Raw genomic sequence first — 6,767 nt, 5'->3', positions numbered from 1 at the left:
TCGTGACTAAAACCAAACCTGAAGGTATTTCCTTTCTGTCCTTGGAAACAGGAAACCAGTTGTGGTTTTCGGCAGCATTCTTGCAGGAGAGCGTTCGGGGAAGGCCCCCAGCTGCACCGGGGCGGGGAGGCCGCCGGGCTCTCGGTTTACAGAGAGACAGATGTTACATACACCCCAGCTCCGTTATGCGTGGTCACCAGTGACCAGAGAAGCTACTCGATGCAATGCATCTGTTTCAGATACAGAAGTATAGAGAAAATATTTATTGAGATTTAAGTTATTGTTATTTATTACCGTTCACTAATGAATTTCTCTTTTTTCCCTTATTTATTAAAGTTTCTTTTCAAAGGTGCCAAAGTATATGTGCTCGCAAAATGCAAAAGAAGGTGACAAAGGAAATTTGAATTGGGAACAAGGGTCCATGCTTTTCAAAGTATTAAAAAGTTTTTCGCTAGGCAAAAAATCACTTACTTTACCTTTTTTAAGAAGAGCTCTCGTGTGATTCCCCCAGATCTCAGCGTCTTACCTGTTGTTTTCATATTTTAGAGAAGAAACGTGTCAGAAGGAACATTTCTGACCGGCTCCCTTTTCGGGAGCAGGACACAGAGACCGGGGCACTCGGCTTCATTTCTTCACGGTTCTGTCTCCCAGCAGACAGGCTGTGTGCTCCATTCCCTGTTGTATTTAAGCTCTCACTCCCGTCCACGTGTTCCTGTCTATCATGTGCATAACCATATATATCAAAGGTTAAAGTCCCCTTAGTAGGTAGTCCTGGATTCAGTGCAGACCTCGAAGTAACAGTCCTGTCAGGTAGCCAGGGTTCTGCCCTGATTGTGGAGACTCTTCCTCTATCCTTCCATCCACCACCTTCCTGAGAAACAAGCTCGGCCCCAGTGCAGCCAAGGAGTGCCCCAGGCTTTCCAGAAGTGGGGTCAGCCAGTTGCCAAAAGAGCCACCAGTTGCTACCCCTCCCTCGGAAGAAGGTGCCCCGGAAGGGTGGACACGCAAGACGGGCCTGGGCCAGCCTCAGCACACACGCCCTGCCACCTGGATGCTGAAAGCCCTTGACGGGGTGGAGGTGGAGGGTGAGAACAACCCTCTCCTAAGCGCCCCAGATCATGGATTTGTCTGGCAGCTGACCCGTGCTCAATGCACTGAGCCCTGCTGTAGAGCTTGTTACACATCTCATAAAAGGGATTTTTATCGGAGAGATCATCCATCACTACCGTAGTGGCTATTAGCCCCAAACTGTGACAGATTGAGCCGTTAAATAGCCTACTGGCCTCCCTCAAATAATCATGTTAATTTTACAAAGTAACCAAGAAGCAGCAGTTACCAGACATCCCTTCCCCCGCCCTGCCCCAAAAGACCCGAGCTGTCCATCGTTCTGCACCCTCTGTCCTTTCTGTTCCCCTTTCACGACTCGGAAATAGAGGAGAAGGGCCTCCCTTTTGTCCTTTCTTGGGGCCCAAGCCGGGACCTTGCTGAGGAGCGGCCTGCTCAAAACAGGGACAGACCCAGCCGACCAGTCATTCACGAAGCACAGTTTGATGCAGCCCCGGGATCCTCTGTCCGATTCAGAGAGTCCTGGCTGACCTGGCGGCTGGTGTCCCCAGGGGTCAGCCCCAGCCCCAGCTCCCCGTGGAGAGTCTCTGCCCACAGGGGCAGTGGGATTCAACGGGTGCTGACAGCTTGTTCCCAGCATCACCTACACACCATAAGCAGGTTTTAACTGAAGCAAATCGCTCCACCAAATCCACAAAAGGGTAAAGTTTGTGATTTTTCTCTATCATTGTGATTACCATCTGATCCAGTAAGGAGTGCACTTCTTTGGAAGTTTTGACTTCTCTGATCTGTCTCGGTCGTTTGTGTTATACAACCAAAGTTCTCTACAGACTTTATTTTTGTACAATATTATTTTGTAACTTTTTACAAATAAAAACTCATTTCTATTGCTCTCTGTACTTCTGTGCTTCCTCACCGGCCCGGACCATGACTGGCCCAGCCTGGAAGGCTGTGCCCTTCACTACCACTCAGCCCACTGGTTGGTCAGTGGCCTTGTTCATCAACTCTCCACAACCAATCACCACCCAACTGGGGAAGAACTTGCAAAGCTGTTCTTCATTTATTCATTCAACAAATACTTGGGGCGAGCGACACTGTGCCAGGCACTGTCCAAGGCACCAAGGATCCAACATTGGCCAAAAAAACAAACAAAACTCTGCTCAACCCTGTGGAGTTGATATTTTATTTGAGGGGGAGACAGAATATTCAAAAAAGTAAAAATATGTAGGGATTCAGGTGTCGATAAATGAGTCACCATTTGTAAAGAATACAAACAGGATATCATAATAGTAAATAGCAGGGGCCTGCTCTAACTAGAGGTGACATTGAGGCGGGGCTTACGAAATAGATAGGATTGTCCTGGCAAAACCCTGCGGCAGGCAAGCGCTTGGACGGCACCACCGCTTTGCACAACCCTGGGAGACGCCGTTCACGTGGGTTCTCCACAGCAAAGTAGCAGAATCCCTGGAATTGTGCAAATGGTGGCCTTGGGCTTAGTTGTTGCTGGCAAGAAAAACACACTGAAGGGAGGAAATGCCACGGCCCTGGACTGCGGGGAGAGAGCACGCTTCCTCCTCAGATGACACACACCCCGTGCTGTGTCACAGGCGGCATTGTGACTATTAAAAGGTGGCCTTGTACAGTGTTTCAAACCCAAAATGAAACTCTGACGCTCTTAAGACTCTTCTAAGTGGCCACCAGCCTAGGCTTTCCAGCCGACCACAGTCAGGGAAGTACAGGAAATGCCCTCCCCTTCCGGACAGTCACCATCCCCCAGGTAGAGTGGCTGGTACCCACTGTGGGCACTTGGAGTCCTGCTGCCAGGGCAGTGCTGAGGCCAGCTCACCTTCTCTAAGCCAGATTCTGGTCCAAAGCTCGGAGAGGAATGCGAACTCTTGCTTACCTCCACTCCTTTTACCGTCTCTCCAAAGTGTGTTCCCAGGGTGATGAACCAGGTGAGATGCTCGTAAAAAATGGGGTAGCTCTATGATCAAACAAGTTTAGAAAACACTGAGTTAAACAACGTCTTTTTGAAGTTAGAGAAGTGTAGAACTTATCAGAGCCTTTATTAAACTAATGAACCTTGTGACCGTCCAGGAGGGGCAGAGCGTGCAGACTTCCCCAGATGGATGGGACCATGAACCTGCCCATGATTTTGTTTTCTTTCTCATAACACCTGTTGCCCGTCCCTTGAAACTACCTTGGGCCATGTTGCCCGCTCCTGTAAGCACCGGGATGAGTAGAGCGGGGGACTAGAGATTAATAAGAGTCAGAAACTACTGGGCAGCTCCCCACGTGCGCACACACACACACACACACACACACACACACGCACACGCACGTTATGGACATTTGGGCATTGTGGGTTTCTTGTTCAGCATGATTAACAAGTGGTCAACTTTGGAAATTTCATTCAACCAAGAAAGGGAGAGTTGAAAGCTGGGAAATTCTTAGCAGCAATAAGAAAAGGAACTCTCGCCGTGCTTACCGCAAATGCTCACGCAGTTCAATTTGTTAGGAACCACCAGTGCTTTGGCTGGTCCATAGTTTTGCGGGGGCGGGTGCCCCCTCACAGTGGTCCTCAGAGGAATGTTTCTCTCTTTGGGCGTCTGACTCTGAGTCCTTGCTACTGAGGGTGGCGTGAGAGCACGGGACCAGGAGCCCGGACACCAGGCTCTGACGGTCTTGTGGGGCTGTACCCACCGTCATCTTGGGCTGGTTTTCTCCTGTGTGTCAGATGCCAAAGTAACAGTTTAAAAGAACTTTTAAAAGAATCCACTCCCAAAGTTAAGATGGAAAATAAGAATTCCCTGAACCTAAGTCTCAAAAACAGAAAGCCCCTCCCCTTCACACACAGACACCCTCTTGGGCCACAGCTGATTTGCTACCTGACCCCAGCATCACGGGGAGGAGGGAGCCTGAGCCCTCGCACCCTCTACCTTCTCGGAGCACGGTGGCAGGGAGGGACCATAAGTGCCCACCACGGGCCTCGGGCTTTTTTCCATCAGGTTGTGAAGTGTCTGAGCCCCAACTGTCTTCCTGGGACACATCTTTGTTAAAAGGGTGTTACTGCAATCCCACACAGTAGTTAACTTGACTCTTATCTCCCCACACAACTTCCTGAATGAAATCAAAACCAGATCCTGCCAAGTCATCACTGAAAATAAATAGAGAGTTAGGGAAATAAGAGGAAAGCACCCACTTACTCATGTGTGACAACTAATACACTGCCACGTCCCGGCCCCATGGCAGGTGAGGATAATGGTGATGGGAGTGCAGACGGGGTGGAGGATGTGCAGTGACGGGTGCGTGGAAAGTGCCAGAACGCCTCCACAAGCAGCAGGTGGGAAGAAAGCCTGGGGAAAAAAAAAAAAAAGAGTCAGGGAAAATTACAGAGTAGGCTTCCCGGATAATTTGAATTTCAGATAAACATGCATAATTTCTCAGTATAATTATGTCTCATGCAATATTTGGGGCATGTGCTATTTGGGACTTAACCCTACTAAAATGATTACTCATTGTTTATCTGAAGTTCAGCGGGGCATCCTGTATTTTAATTTGCTAAATCTGGCAAAAGAAAGCGACGTTCAAGCTGGGACTGGCATGTGAGCAGGAATCTGTCAGGTAGACGGTGCAAAGGGCGTGGGCGGGTTGAGGGACAGGCATTCCAGGTGGAAGAGAAGTGTGACGCAAAAGGATGGAAGGGCAGTGCGTTACGCAAAAGGATGGAAGGGCAGTGCGTTTTCAGGGTGTAGCAGGCAGGGTGGTGGGCTCGGAGCTTACTTCCTCATCACACAGGGCACAGCAGACACCGTGCCTAGGGGCCACGAAATGTTTCGTGATCCAAAAACTGTTTAGCTTTTAGTATTTTTAAAATCTGAAGAAAAAGTGAATGTAACAATAACGAATATGGAACACCAAAGCAGCCTGGGTTATATTCGTCTTTATATACCAGTGCACTCATTGGTAATTGTTAACATTTTTTATGAAGAAGGGGCCCACAAAGGCAAAAGGGCCTCCGACCCACAAAAGTCGTCACTCAGCCCTGGCTGGGCTGCCAACAACAACCTGTCCAGGTTCTCTACCTGCAAGTTTTTTCTAGTTTTCCCTTTCTTGTTCAATCATTAAAGCCGACCTTGAACTAAAAAAAAAACAAAAAAAACCCAACTTCTTCTCACCTTTCAGGTTAGATTGTCTTCTTAAGATATTTACTTCCTGTTTAGGAAAACATAAACCTAAGGATAGCCATTAACAGTCCAAGACTCATTCGCTCTTCTTGAAAAAGGACATGCATCAGGTGACCTGGATCAGATGTAGTTGAGGACATGATGACGGAGGGAAGAACAGGCAGACAGAAGGATGGATGGAGAGAATGGCAGAGAGAAGACTTCAGGCCCCAGGAGGTCAGAGAACCAGCAGAGGTGGGCATGACACACAAGATGAGGTTTTCAAACATGTAGAATAGATTCTTTTAACTTGGGAAATTCTTTCAAGTGGGACATGTAGGGGATTTTAACACACTTCCTGTACGTGCCTGGGCCTCATTCATCCAATTAATTATTGAGTATCTATCTCCTACCAGAGGAGGATATAAGGATATAAAGATAAAGCCCTTGAGGGGCTCCCAGATTAGAGGGACAGAAATAAGAGTATTAAAATACAATGTGATAAGGGCAGTGATGAAGAGTCGCAGTGTGTTATGGGAGCTTGGAGGGACAATAAACCCAGCTGAGGCTGTGGGGTGAGGAAAGGTATCAGGGATGGCTTCTTGGAGGTGGTCTGCCTGACAGACTATTAAAGGAGAGAAGGAATTTCCCAGACTAGAGTTAAAAGGTGAAAGATTTATACAATCTGAAGAGAAACCAGAGTATAGGAATTTCCCCGACTGGAGTTGAGGACATTTCGGGCAGCAGGGACTCGAGGGCTAAGCCATCAAGACTAGAGGCAGCCTGGTTTGTTGGTAGCTGGAGAAGGTGGAGATGGGGCAAGGCCAGAGCTTTGGAGAGCAGGACGGGTGAGCGTCATTGGGCAAGGGAGGGAAGGGAGCAGAGAGGCTGGGGGTGGTGAGAAGTGTGGGCTCCAACTCTGCATCCACCCTGGAGACAGGATCACTTATAATCTTTGCACCTGAACTCTCCCTTTCAGACCCTCTGTCCCCCACCCCCAGGCCCCTCTGGAGTCCCATCCTCTCAAAACCTTGCCCACACTGCTTTCCTTCTCCCACAGAAAGCCTCTCCTGGGGATGTCTACTTTTCCCAGGGGACTCCATAGGACTGAAAAGGCTCCCAGACTAGCATTTCCCAAACTGTCTAGGTGAACACTAGGGAAGCATCCATGGAGGCAAGAGCTCCTTGATTTTAAAAATTGGGGAAACACTGCATAGTCTGATTCCATCTCAGGAAGAAACAGTACACGTTACCTATCAAACAAGGCCCTGAGAAGACCTGCAGAGGAAAAACACGTTTAATGTTGTTTAACTCAGCATCTCACAATCTTATTGGACCAAGGAGCATCTGTTGACATCTAATGTAAGCGTTTTGCTGGGCACAACTTGGGAAATGCTATTTTAGAACCAAAGGAATGGACCTCTAATGGAAGAACTGCAGACACTGGTAGGAAGTTACTTCTGGCCAAGGGGATCTTTCCACCCCACCACTGGTATACAGGCACCCTTGGCCTGGAGGACCTGAGAAATAACCATC

Source organism: Phocoena phocoena, chromosome 3 (assembly GCF_963924675.1).
Source record: "Phocoena phocoena chromosome 3, mPhoPho1.1, whole genome shotgun sequence".
Taxonomy (NCBI): Eukaryota; Metazoa; Chordata; class Mammalia; order Artiodactyla; family Phocoenidae; genus Phocoena; species Phocoena phocoena.
Note: the sequence above shows the minus strand (reverse complement) of the source record.